Genomic DNA, 14,517 nt, shown 5'->3' with positions numbered 1-14,517 from the left:
CACACCCTCTTCCCCTCTGCCTATGGCCCTATGGCCACTTGGTTCTCCCTGGCCCTGTCCTGAAACTCTCAGGAGTTTGCTCTCAAAGAGGGAAGAAACATTTACAATGAAATTATTAAAAATTTCATACTTAAAATTAATTTATGAATGTTCAAACAAATAAATACAGATCAATGGAACAGAATAAAATATCCAGAAATAAAGCCAGCTAAATATAAGAATATCATATTTACTATTTTAGAGTAAGAAGGCAATGAAGGATTATTGGGCAAGTGTTGCTGGGACACCTAGAAAGCTCTAAGGGGATAATTCCATGTATCAACACACTAAGTGCTTCCTGGTGCTGCGGGTACAGCACTTTTTAAGTGCAGACATGCCCTTTCAGCAGCTGGCCATTTTGGAGGAAAGATAGGCACTGAACAGGCAGCCACAGTGAAGGATGACAGGTGCCCATTACGATACGCATGGCATGCTCTGGGAACACACAGGAGAACTCATCTTGGAATGCTTCTTTGGAAATATATATATATATATTGAGAGAGAGACAGGGTTTCACTCCTGTCACCCAGGCTGGAGTGCAGTGGCATGATCTCAGCTCCCAGGCTCAAGCGATTCTCCTGCCTCAGCCTCCCAAGTAGCTGGGATTACAGGTGCACTCCACTGTACCCAGCTTTTGTTTTTTGTTTGTAGAGATGTGGTTTTGCCATGTTTTTCAGGCTGGTTTCAAACTCCTGGCCTCAAGCAATCTTCCTATGTTGGCCTCTCAAAGTGCTGGGATTACAGGCGTGAGCCACTACTCCCAGCCTCTTTGGATGTATTTATTGGTCGTCTGATAAGGTATAATACTGTACCCCCTGAAGTGATGACATCCTAGTTTCTCTTTCCAATATTATACGACCCTTATTTATTGCTCATGTCCAGTTATATTGTCTGTTCCTTGTATTGCTTTAATCACTCATCCCATCAGTCTAAGACTAGAAAAAGCAGATCAGGGATTCTCATGGTTGTGTATGATCTAAATTTAGTCAAAGGCAAAAAAAGTAGTTGAAAGTCCATGGACTCCTTATGAATGATGGTGCGAAGGAGAAGTGTTCCCATATGAAGGTCAGGGAGGTAACCAGTTGTTTCTATGGGTGTGATTGCCAGGCGTTAACGAAATGCCATGTGAGGGAGTAAAATTAAGGCTCACTAGCACTAGAGCTTCAAGGCTGGTTTTTCCTTCTGAAAACAAATGCTGAGGTCTAGGATTTCAGAAATCACTGCTTGAACCCATCAGTAAACACCCCGTCTTCTGTGAAGCCTTCATGAGTGCCCTTCAAACGGAGAACTTCGCCTCACTTCCTGAAAACTACTTTGTCTACAGCTCAATTACTGCACCTTCCGCCCTGCGTGGGATCAGCTCTTTACTTGTGTGCCCACAAGACTGTAAGTGCTCTGTAATGTGGTGCCATGGCTTCCGACCTTTCTGCAAGGCTGTCAGCCTTCAGAGGGCACAGAGAGGCTTCCTGGAGAACTTTCACTGAATAAATGAAAGAGAGTGAGTGGGTGGGTGGGTGAATCAATGAAGTGAAACAATAGTTCTGTGGTCTAGAGATGCACTGTCCAATACCGTAGCCACGAGCCACATGTGACCCCTTACATTAAAATTCATTGAAATTAAGTGCAACTAAAAGTCAGTTCCTCCATTGCACTAGCCGCATCTCGAGTGTTCAACAGCCATACGTGGCTGGTGGCTACCATACTGAACAGCACTGATTACAGAACATTCCCATCATCTCCAAGTGCTTTGTGACAGCACCAGTCTAGGGGGAACCTTGTCTGTATTAGACGCATACATGTGCACACACAGAGTTAGAGGGGCAGCCCGTGGACTCACCAGGAGGGTCACCTCACCTCAACAGCCTTCGCTGAGTCACTGACACATAGGGCATTACTGTTCTTGCCTGAGGGAAGGAAAAGGTTCTAGATGAAGTTAAAGGGGATCCTCTGTTCCTAGCCCCCTTCCACTCCCTATTTCAAACCTCTCAGGGAACAAAATGCAAGACAAGACTCTGCCACCAGGACATTGGACAGGATTTCTTTTCTTTTCTTTTTTCTTTTCTTTTCTTTTCTTTTCTTTTGAGACGGAGTTTCGCTCTTGTTACCCAGGCTGGAGTGCAATGGTGCAATCTCGGCTCACTGCAACCTCCGCCTCCTGGGTTCAGGCAATTCTCCTGCCTCGGCCTCCTGAGTAGCTGGGATTACAGGCACGTGCCACCGTGCCCAGCTAATTTTTTGTATTTTTAGTAGAGATGGGGTTTCACCATGTTGACCAGGATGGTCTCGATCTCTTGACCCCGTGATCCACCCGCCTCGGCCTCCCAAAGTGCTGGGATTACAAGCTTGAGCCACTGCGCCTGGCCCCAGGATTTCATTTCTGGCATTGGACAGGATTTCATTTCTTTCTCAGACGATAAGGCTTTCATTGTATTCCCATTATGCTATACTTCTGATTTATGAAGGGAAGCCCCCATGTCTCATATGTTAATCATCTTTATTTATTTAAGGCTGGGAAGGGGCCAAAAGCAGTGGGTCCACGAACAGGGTGTAACCGCCACAGAGGCCTGCCTGAAGAGCCCTCATGGAGCCCATGCATTCCCTGCAGATTCCACTCTTTGTTGGGTAATCTTTGCACAGACATTTTTGAATGTTCTGTATCTTTGTCCCTGGAGCTTGATCTTAAGCTCTGCTCATCCATTACCCCAACTGCTGAAGGTCTGCTCCTTCAGGGCAGATGCTGAACCAGGGATGACAGCCCCCTTTAGCCAGTTATGACTGTGCACAGACATCACCAAACCCTCCCGTTCCATTTTGTGGAAACAATAAACAATGGTTAATGTCTGCAGAGTGTGTGGGATCAGAAAATCCCTAGGGCAGTAGCTAGATTCTTAATAAAAATTCATGACAGCCCCTAGAAGCAGCAGCTTCTATGAATGGAAGATTTCACATGAAAAAGACCTCAGAATACTATTCAACAACACATGCCATATGAGCCAAAAGTGGTCACAATCTTAGGCTGAACAAACAGAAGGGAACGTCCACGTCAAGAGAGTAATTGTTCCCCTCTGCTTGGTGCTGGGAGGATCACGCCAGTGCAGGGTGAAAGCAACACTTTAGGGGGTGGACAGGGGAGGACTAGTCGGAAGGAAAATAGAAAAGATGGTCAGAAACTATTATCTTTGGATGTCGAAAACATCTTAGTTGAGAACGCTCCGGACAGAATGAGGATTCAAAAAAACCCATCAAACTGAAATTCCGATGCGGGGATATCAGCTGACAGGATGCAATCTGTCGGCTTTAAACGTCAAGTTCTGCTTTTGCGATCCAAAAAGTGCATTTGTAAAAGTAGGTGCCTAAGAGTTTCAGATGACCGCAAATTCATCATAAGGCAACCGCACAATTTGAAATTAAAATTAAAATCATATGGTGGGCATGCTGGCAGAGGCCTAGAGTCCCAGCTACTCAGGAGGCTGAGGTGGAGGATCCCTTGAGCCCAAGAGATGGAAGCTGCAGTGGCCTATGATTATACCACTGCAATCCAGCCTGGGTGACAGAGTGAGAGACCCTGTCTCAAAAAACAAATAAATAATAAAATCGTAAGTGCCTGTTATTGATATGAGATGAGTGACAGTGGCTAACAGTGTCCCCTGTACCCCGCATTTGTCAACTACATCCAGAGAACACGGAAAATCAGCACTCAGTGCTGGTCCTAAGAAAAGGGCTTAAGGTCACCTTAAGAAAAGGGCTTGGAGGAGTGAGGTCAGGGTGGTGTCGACTGGAAGTGTTGGGTCTGGGAAGATTATCAGAGTTTCAATAAGTCTCCGCAGATCTTTTAAAAGTCAACTTATAAGGGAAAGAGTAAACAGACAATTTGATTTAGACAATGAACTGCTCTTAATTGAGAGCTGAGCAGAGAAAATACATTCTTGCTCTTTTCTCCATGTTAGGGGCACTCTGCTGAAGGCATGCCTAAGTCCATTCAGTCCTTAGAATAACCCCAGCAGATAGGTGTATTATCCTCATTTTATACATGAGAAAGCTGCTTATTAAACATGAAATTCAAGGCCATATAGCTTGTTAAGCAGCAGAGCTAGGATTTATCATTTGCCTGACACCTAAGTCTCCTTCCTCCAGGAAGTCTTCCTTGATTGTGCCTTAATTTCTCTCTCCCTGGCATCATCTTTCCCCTCAAGCTCCTTTTCTTTCTCCTTTACCACTTCCTCCTTCTATCTCCATCTGCTTCCCGTGGTTCTGACCCCTTCTCCTCTCCCCTCCCCAAAACCCACCCAACTTTCTTTTTTTCTTTTCTTTTTCTTTTTTCTTTTTTTCTTTTTTTTTTTTTTGAGACTGAGTCTTTGCTCTGTCGCCCAGGCCGGAGTGCAGTGGTGCAATCTTGGCTCACTGCAACCTCTGCCTTTCAGGTTCGAGCGATTCTTCTGCCTCAGCCTCCCAAGTAGCTGGGACTACAGGCGCATGCTACCATGCCCAGCTAATTTTTGTATTTTTAGTAGAGACGGGTTTTCACCATGTTGGCCAGGATGATCTCGATCTCTTGACCTTGCAATCCACCCACATTGGCGTCCCAAAATGCTGGGATTACAGGTATGAGCCACCATGCCTGGGCGAACCCACCCAACTTTCATCTCTCTCTGCTGAGTTCCAACATTTTTTCCAAAGCTGGCCACTTGCCAATTCCTATTTCCACATTTTTACTTTTTAGTGCAGAATTTTATGACTGGTAGATGTACAAATTATCCAGAATGACTGAATAATTAATCAGTATTTCTAGAACATCTACTAGTCTCAGAGTGTCCAGGAAACAGCCAACATAAAAAAAATAACAAAAAATACCAGGCAATAATCATTTGATTGTTAAACCATGTGCTCTCTGCCAGATTGGCTAGTATTCAGTTCCTGACTTCCAGGAACTCCCAGCCTGTTGAGAGAAAAAAGACAGAAACGTGCTAATGAATAATTTCAGGTTTCTTACAGTGACACCATAAGGACACAAGGGTTTGCAGAGGTGTCTGGCCAACAGAGCGAGACTCCCTCTCGAAAAAGAAAAAGAAAATTTAAGACGTAGTGTTCAGCATTCTTACCTGTTTAGAGCTAGCTATGCAGTCAACTGGCTGTTTAAGATGTGGCCGAAGCTCCAAGTAAGTAAATAGGTTTTTGAGTAGCCAAGATGTAAATAAATGATGTATAATTATCCGCTGAAGCTTATTACCCATATTCAAAGGCAAGCCTCCCAACCTCTCACTCAAAGCCCATGTGCTCTTGTGTAACAGGCCCAGGCTGGAGTGCGGTGACACTATCATGGCTCACTGCAGCCTCAACCTCCTGGGCTCAAGCAATCTGCCTACCTCAGCCTCCTGAGTAGCTGGGACTACAGGCATACACCACGCCCAGCTAACTTTCGTGGTTTTTTTCTTTCTTTTTTTTTTTGAGACGGAGTTTCGCTCTTGTTACCCAGGCTGGAGTGCAATGGCGCGATCTCGGCTCACTGCAACCTCCGCCTCCTGGGTTCAGGCAATTCTCCTGCCTCAGCCTCCTGAGTAACTGGGATTACAGGCACGCACCACCATGCCCAGCTAATTTTTTGTATTTTTAGTAGAGACGGGGTTTCACCATGTTGACCAGGATGTTCTCGATCTCTTGACCTTGTGATTCACCCGCCTCGGCCTCCCAAAGTGCTGGGATTACAGGCTTGAGCCACCATGCCCGGCCACTTTTTTTTTTTTTAAGAGATAGGGTTTCACCATGTTTCCCAGGCTGATCTCAAACTCCTGAGCTCAGTAGTCTACCTGCCTTGGCCTCCCAAAATGCTGGGATTATAGGACTAAGCCACTGCTCCCAGCCCTGTTTTATTTTCTAATTATTATGGGCACACAGTAGTGTATATATTTATGGGGTACATTTGATTGTTCCTTTGCTGTGCAGAAGCTTTAGAAACCTTTTATCTTTTTGCTTCGCCATTCTCAGCATGTGGTTTTCATTTTCAAAGTGAACTCATCATCACAAAATGGCTGCTGAAATACAAGTCATCACATCTAAATCCCAGTCAGCAGGCAGGAGGAAAGGGAAACAGCAAAAAGATTCTTCTCAATCCCTTTCAAACAGCTCTAACGGTGCTTTAATCAATTTTGCTTACATCTCATTTGCCATCTCTATGTGCAAGAAGAATGGGAAACATTGGATATTACTTCAAACCCCTACAATACAGAAGTTCTGTTGGTAAAGAAGAAAAGAAGAACGATTGGGAAGGCAACTGCTGCAGCCAGACACCAAGGATGATGTCTAGATAAGACACAGCTCTGCCTTCAAGGCGCTCAGGCTTTAGGGAGAATACTTTCCTCCCAAATGGTTAGAATAGGAATTATGTCTGAAGACACCAACTTTCATCTAAATGAAGAGACTCAGTAATTTAGTGCAGCTCTTTCCCAGAGGGTTCATGACTGCTGAGACTTTTGCTGAGTTTGCTTTCATTGTTTATTTCCATCAGAATCACAGTTCTGTCTATGGAATCTGTCCCGGTGCTGCCCCCATCCAGCAGCATTTACATTCCTCATAACTCTGGGGTAGGAAATGGGAGAGTGTCTTGCTGATAGCAAATATCTACAGCAGTTCTCATCCAGATTTCCTTGAAAGACAAATGGCCAGGGGAGGCAGAAGGCTTTGTATTCCTGCCTGTCTCCCCCACCACCCGCCCCTTGGCTTATCCTAATCTTAAATTGTGAGCATCAGTGGCTGTGCCTCTTCTTCTGTGGCAACTTTATAGAGAGAAGAATCCTCCATAAGGGGCGTAAACCCTCTGAGCGCACATTATATGGCTCTAACTCCAGACACACAAGACACGCATTTTTCTGTCTCTGCCATTTTGAGTAAATTTGAGGTTTCCTTAGATAAGGTGAATGCAGTGCATGTTGATAGTTTTCTTTCTCAGAGGAAAGGGATGGATTTTAAGCTGGTTTCTCCTATTGTTATCTTGGCCAGGGGGAGGAATTTCCCTAGAATAAGACAGGAATAGGGGAAACCAGCTTAGACTCCAACCCAAAGCACCTGAACAAGGGGTGAACACCTCACTTTTGGCACACTGCACCCCTGCCATCCACCTGTGCCACCTGCCTCTGACTCATCAGTGCCAACCTGTAGGCTCAGTGGTAGGTGGCCCTGGAGAAAGAGTAGAGTGCCACTGACTGCCCAGGGAGCACCAAAGAGAAGTGGGACCTGGGGACACAGGAGGAACATGAGCAGAGTCCAACCAGACACCCACACAACTTTGAGACTGAGTCACACATCATTGCAGGTGCATCTGACCCATTTTTCATTCATTCATCTTTTACTGAGAGCATCCCTGCTGGGCAGCAGATCAGGCATTCAACATACGAAGTCCCAGCCTTAGGGGAGTGGGGAAGAAGGTACAAGGAGAGCTTGGTGCCAGTTCTGTGCCTATGCCTGGGGGAGGCCGAGATGGGAGGATCACTTGATCCCAGGAGTTTAAGACAAGCCTGGGCAACATAGCAAGAGCCCCTTCTCCAAAAACAATTTTTTTTTTAATTAGCCAGGCGTGATGATACATGCCTGTGGTCCCAGCTACTTCAGAGGCTGAAGTGGAAAGATCGCTTCAGCCCAGGAGATTGAGGCTGCACTGAGCTTAGATCACACCACCGCACTCCAGCCTGGGCAACAGAGCAAGATCCTGTGGGGGGTGGGGACAAAAGGAGAGCTTGGTGGGAGCTCAAGAAGAAGCCCCACACTCAGGCTGATGGTCACAGAAGCCTTTATGGAGGAGGGCTCCCAAACTGGGTTCGGAAAGATGGATGGGACGAGCAGAGACGGGAGTGGGGCAGCGGTTTTGTGCGTCGGCTAGACTGGAGTCCTGCCTCTGACCGGCTGAGCATACACAGATCTGGGAGTCAGGAGGCAGTTGGGGAATGTCCCAAATCCTACCTTCCTTTGCTGCACCCCGTCACTCTAAAGACAAAAAGTGGTTGTTGTGCCTGCACTAAATACACATCAGTTTCCGCTCACGAGCAGAAAGTGCCGCGAGAAAGGACGAGAAGCCTTAAAAAGACGGGGGATGGGGCAGACATGTGTGGAGGTTTTCTAATCACAGCAGGGAAACCGATCACTTTCATATGCATTTATTCAAGAAACCCTGATAGATACTAACCGTATTTGACTCATAATACATCAGAGGACAGGAAAGGGAAAGTGACTTTCTCAAAGTGACTCAGCCAATTACTGACAAAGAGGGAGCCAGGTTCCGGTTTTCCATTTCATAGGGCGGGCCCAGCAAGGGAGCTTAACACAGCGGTTAGTTAGCACCTGGACTGTGGAGTCAAGCGAATCCAGGCTTGAATCTCAGCTCTTCTATTCACTGATCTGTCTGAGCCTCAGTCTTGTCTGCAAATTGGGGATAATGATTCCACCGTCTCACAAAGATGCTGTGAGGCTTGAGTGAGATAGTGCATGCTTATAAAGCACTTCAGACTGTGCCTGGGACTTGGAACGCTTCAATTATTGTTGGTGTTATTCAGTAAAACACCTGGAAGGGGCCCTGTTGAACAGTTGGGAACACAGCCTGAGGACCGGGAGTTAGAGGCAGAGCCAGTCAACGGACTGCAGACTGTGGACTGCCTTGGTTTTGTGTCTTTTCTTTTTTTTTTTACCCCAAGCATCAAAAAAGTGGAGTTCATCCTCCCTCCAAAACCGAATGCAAACCAAGTCCTGGTCCACAATTGGGGGTTGAGGGAGAATTGAAACCACCCTCTGGTGGGCCTGACTGGTACCTGTGCCAGCGTAAGACACCCATGGTGGGTACCAGCCGGGCTGCTGGGTTTTGGACGCTTTGGGCTCAGGGACTCGTGCCGCCTTTCCCAGCTCTGCTCCTCCTCCCTTTTCAGCGCAACCCAGCCCCTCCAGGGGTCAGACTCTGTGGCCCCAGGAGTGGGGCAGCTTTTGGCAGGAGATCGGAGCTCTGGCCTCAGGCAGGGGTGCGGACAGGAGCTGGCAGAAGGGGCCTCAGCCAAGGGTGAGGGAGGTGGTGGACGGGAAGAGACGGCCCGCTGGGCTCCGCAGAGCCAGTGGCCAGGCAGGCAGAAGGTCTGACTCAGCCCCGCTCTCATCACGTTTGTGGTCTGGACCACCGGCCCCAGCGAAGACAGTGTTTGACCATGAACTACACAGCAGACAACCCCCCGTTCCATTTCTGTAGAGTCCTGCAAAATTTCTTAAAATCTTGTTCATGCGGTTGCTATGCACCAGACACTCTTTCAGTTCTAAAGTTCAAATGTAGCTTTTTCTTTAGAAAAAAAAATGCCACAATTCAAAGTGAATTTTGTTTCTATAAAAAGAAAAAAAAATAGTGCCTTTTTAAAAAACCGTAGCCCAAATGGGAACATTGAAATATAAGACTGATATGTAAATACGCATACCCGCTCATAAAAATAGAGTGGTTTTGGTTTATGTCTTTTTCCCCCTTCGTTTGTTGAATGTCATTGAAAATCCATCAAAACCTATCCTGTAATGAGGAGAGTCATTACAGGACAATTTTGTCCTGTAGTTTGTTTGCTTACAGCAGACAATTTTTTTTTTTTTTTTTTTTTTTTTTTTTTTTTTTTTTTTTTTTTTTGAGGTGGAGTCTCGCTCTGTAGCCCAGGCTGGAGTGCAGTGCTGCGATCTTGGCTCACTGCAACCTCTGCCTCCTGGGTCCCAGTTCAAGCAATTCTCCTACCTCAGCCTCCCAAGTAGCTGGGATTACAGGCACGAGCCACCATGCCCAGCAAATTTTTGTAGTTTTTAGTAGAGACAGGGTTTCACAATGTTGGCCAGTCTGATCTTGAACTCCTGACCTCATGATCCACCCACCTCGGCCTCTCAAAGTGCTGGGACTACAGGAATGACCACCGTGCCTGGCCCAGACCATTTTTAACACAGGGAATGGATTGTAGAGCTGCTTACAGGGGCATGATTTGTTGCAGAAATCATCCAGTTACCCATGCTTTATTCTCCAGCAGGGAGGTGAATTTCCAAAGTCACAAATAACTGAAGTGGCCTGAGGGAGATAGTGCTCCAGGATCTACCAGAGGGTTTTGAATGAGGGGAATGTGGGGAAGGTCTGTATCCTCCTCAAAGAGGTGCTGTGATCCTGCTTCCTTCAGGTGGAGGCTGGAACTGCCTCCTCAAAGGCGAGGTGACAGCATTGCATGGGACTCAGGGCCTGTTCTCCGCTGCTTCTCTGTGTGCTTCTGACTGGTTGTTTAACATTTCTGAGTCTCTGTCAAATGGGAATATTGCTATCCACTCAAAGGTGTGATACAAGGTCTGAATGAAAACACGTTTGTGCAGCCAAGAAGGAACGTGGACACTCACTGGGGTATCCACGGAGGAGTCAACATTCCTGGCCCTCTAGTAGTTGGGACATTCATGTTTTGTTTTTTTTTTTTTTAATCTCAAACAGATTTAAAAATGGGAGCAAGAATAACCAAGCGCAGGGATGAAATGAAGACAAGGGAGCATCTCGTAGTGCCTCCAAGAAGAAAAGTGATCACACACGCACAGAGAGGAAGAGAAAGAGTGAGAGTGACGGGGCGTGCAAAGGTGCAATGAAGCCCATTGAAAGAACCCCTTAGGGCCAAAGCAGGGACAGTGTGAACAAATAAATCAATAAAGTTGCATTGGATTATAACCCAAAGCATTTAATAAATATCCATGAGTCCATACCATACACATATATGACTGAATAAATTAATAAATTTATTGCTGGGAGCAGTGGCTCACGCCTGTAATCCCAGCACTTTGGGAGGCTGAGGTGGATGGATCAGGAGGCCAGGAGTTCAAGACCAGCCTGACCAACATGGAGAAACCCCTAAAAATACAAAAATTTAGGCAGGCATGGTGGTGAATGCCTATAATCCCGCTACTCTGGAGACTGAGGCAGGAGAATCGCTTGAATCCAGGATGCAGAGGTTGCAGTGAGCCAAGGTCCTGCCATTGTACTCCAGCCTGGGCAACCAGAGAGAAACTCCATCTCAAAAGAAAAAAAAAGAAAAAAAGAAAGAAAGTAAATAAATAAATAAATAAATTCACGAACAATTTAATAAATGTAATAATGTGCAAGAGACAAATTTCCTGGCTGGGCGTGGTGGCTCACACCTGTAATCCCAGCACTTTGGGAGGCCAAGGTGGGTGGATCATGAGGTCAAGAGATCAAGACCATCCTGGCCAATATGGTGAAACCCCTGTCTCTACTAAACAATACAAAAATCTGCTGAGCTTGGTGGCACGAGCCTGTAGTCCCAGCTACTGGGGAGGCTGAGGCAGGAGAATTGCTTGAACCCGGGAGGCAGAGGTTGCAGTGAGCCAAGATGGCACCACTGCACTCCAGCCTGGCACCTGGTGACAGAGCAAGACTCTGTCTCAAAAAAAAGAGAGACAAATTTCCTATGCAGACGAATTCTACAGAACCTCTGTGGATACTCCATTCTCTAAGAGGTAGAGTGTGATTCCCCAGCCCGCAAATGTGAGCTGTGCATAGGGGCTTCCTCCCAATGCCTAGAGCCTGGAAAAGTGGCTAAAAAGAGTGACTTGACAGAAGAGGAACCTGACACAGACTCCCTCAGCCAGACGCCCCAGGCCAGCATCCACCGTGATCCATCATGTTGAGAGAAAGAAAATGTCACTTTACCTCTGCCGTCTTCCTCGAAAAAACCCATAACCCCAGTGTGAGAAGGAGTAAAACATCAAATACATCCCAGTACAGGGGTGGCCCACAAAATACCCGACCAGCCATGTTCAAAACTGTCAAGGTCTTCAAAAACAAGGAAAGTCTGAGAAGCTGTCATTGCCACGAGTAGCCCAGGGACACCTGACGGCTCAATGTGATGTGGGATCCTGGGACAGGAAAACAAAGGAAATTTGAATAAACTGTGCACTCTAGGTAATAATAATGCATGAGTAGAATTGTATTAATTCTAACAAATGTGCCATACTGATATATAAGATGTTAATAACGGGAAATTTTGTGGGAACAAAAAGCAAGGTATACAGGAGCTCTCTGTCTTATCCGCTCGATTTTTCTGGAAATTAAAAACTGTTCTAAAAAGGAAAATTCATTAATTAAAAGGAGGAGGAGTCGAAGGAGGGTTCATTCTTTTTTCTGACATGTCTCAATAAAGGGCTTGTGCGAGGGAACGTGTGTCCTTATACCCACACAGTTGTGGACAGGTGGGCAGACCTGAGGGGAGCCAGGGAAAGGCACCTGTGTCGGTGACCCGAGTCCACAGGCTGTTTGCTTGCTTCATGGTCAACAGCAACATGCAAGGCGAGGTATTTGGGGGTCATTAAATGTATTCAGTAAAGGAGGAAAACGTTCTTGCCGTTTATAACCTTAATGCTTTTCTAAGGAAGGGACATCCTGTCCTATAAAGATCCTTTTGTTCGGCCACACCTCCACGGATTTAGATGTGCCTGGAGCCAAATTTGGAAGATGACAGAAGAGACTGAAAGAGAGAGGAAAGACCTAGGCAAGTTGCCGAAGGCTGAGGCTCCACGGATGAAGGGCAGTGAGAAGCCCTCGTGGCAGGCTGGCTGAAACAGCTTCGGCTTCGGCAACAGGACTCTCAAAGGCATGGCTTTAAGTCGTTCACGCTCAGTCCCACCACCTGAACTTCCTTGATGGCCTGCAACTCATCAGTACATGTTCTGCTGACACCACAGCCCAGGGCATCCCCACTGGCTGAGCTGGGCAGGGAAACAAGGGAAACAAGGCAAAGAGTTTATTTCTGTGCCTACTGGGGTAGAGATAAAGAAGCAACTGCGGGACACAGAGCAGGAAACGATAATTCAGTAGGTGAATTCACAGAAACAGGCTATGGGGTGAACCAAGGTCCCTGGGGGCCCTCTGGCACATCTTCGGGGAGAGTCAAGCCTTCCATGCAGCCTTCCTGGGAGGGTTTGCATTGAATATAGAGCAGAGGCCAGGAGATGCCAGCTGATCTGGGCTGGAGGACTCCAACTCAGTGGAAGGGGGACTGGGTCCATGTGGTCAGCGTGGCTGGGTACTCCATGTCCACATAAGCCTGTGGCCTTTCTGGAGAAGATGGGAGCCTGGAGCTTGCAAATACACAGCTCCCAGAACAGGCCGGGTATGGTGGCTGACACCTGCAATCCCAGGACTTTGGGAGGCCACGGTAGGCAGATCACCTGAGGTCAGGAGTTTAAGACCAGCCTGGCCAACGCGGCAAAACCCTGTCTCTACTAAAAATACAAAAAATTAGCCAGACATGGTGGTGCATGCCTGTAATCCCAGCTACTCGGGAGGCTGAGGTGGGAGAAGTGCTTGAATCCCGGAGGCAGAGGTTGCAGTGAGCTGAGATCCCGCCACTGTACTCCTAAGTGACAGAGTGAGACTCTGTCTCAAAAAAAAAACAAAACAAAAACAAACAAAATGAATAGGGCCTGCACCTAGTAGGTCCTCAGCACAGCCTAGCTACTCTCCCACCACAGCTCTGCCTAAAGAATGCAGCAGCCTGGCTGGGCACAGTGGCTCACATCTGTAATCCCAGCACTTTGGGAGGCCGAGGCAGGTGGATCAGGAGGTCAAGAGATCGAGACCATCCTGGTCAACATGGTGAAACCCCGTCTCTACTAAAAATACAAAAAAATAGCTGGGCATGGTGGCACGTGCCTGTAATCCCAGCTACTCAGGAGGCTGAGGCAGGAGAATTGCCTGAACCCAGGAGGCGGAGGTTTTGGTGAGCCGAGATCGCGCCATTGCACTCCAGCCTGGGTAACAAGAGCAAAACTCCGTCTCAAAAAAAAAAGAATGCAGCAGCCTGAATGGGCCCAGAGAACACAGTGCATTGCTGTTCCTCTATCAGGGTGTGTGTTTGTCGTTGCTGACAATCAACTCTTGTGGGTAACAATTGAACACGCTATTCACTAATTAACACCCCCAGAAAACATCTGTTTTTCTCCTCTCTGGTTGAGTTTTGAAAATGGAAATCACTAAGTAGCTAAACTGATGGTGTGTGCTGTGTGTGTGTTGATGGGGAGGGGAGTAGGAGAGCACGGAGGTAGCCAAGAGCAACTGGATTTAAAATCCCCGACACCACCTGCACCACACTGCCTGGTACAGGATAACAGGCACAGGCTTTCAATAGCTGGTGGCTATGGTTGCCACTGCTCAGGTGCCACTGCAGGGTTGGGATGGGAGATGGCAGGGGGCAAACGCCAGTGCTTCCATGTCAAAAGGTTTATCTGATTGGCAGTGCGAAGGATGGCAGAGAGCTCTGGGAATGAAGAGGGCTTAGACAATCCACAGCAGTTCAGAGCAGGTGGTGACAGGTCGAGGAGGTGAGGAGGATCCAGGGCAGATTCGAGTGAAGATGAGATGGAAATGGGAGACAGTCGTGATCAGAGGACAGGGTCCGCAGGCAGCTGAGAAAGGGAGCATCTGTGGTGTTTGGTGGCAAC

Source organism: Callithrix jacchus, chromosome 6 (genome assembly GCF_049354715.1).
Source record: "Callithrix jacchus isolate 240 chromosome 6, calJac240_pri, whole genome shotgun sequence".
In the NCBI taxonomy this organism is placed as follows: domain Eukaryota; kingdom Metazoa; phylum Chordata; class Mammalia; order Primates; family Cebidae; genus Callithrix; species Callithrix jacchus.
Note: the sequence above shows the minus strand (reverse complement) of the source record.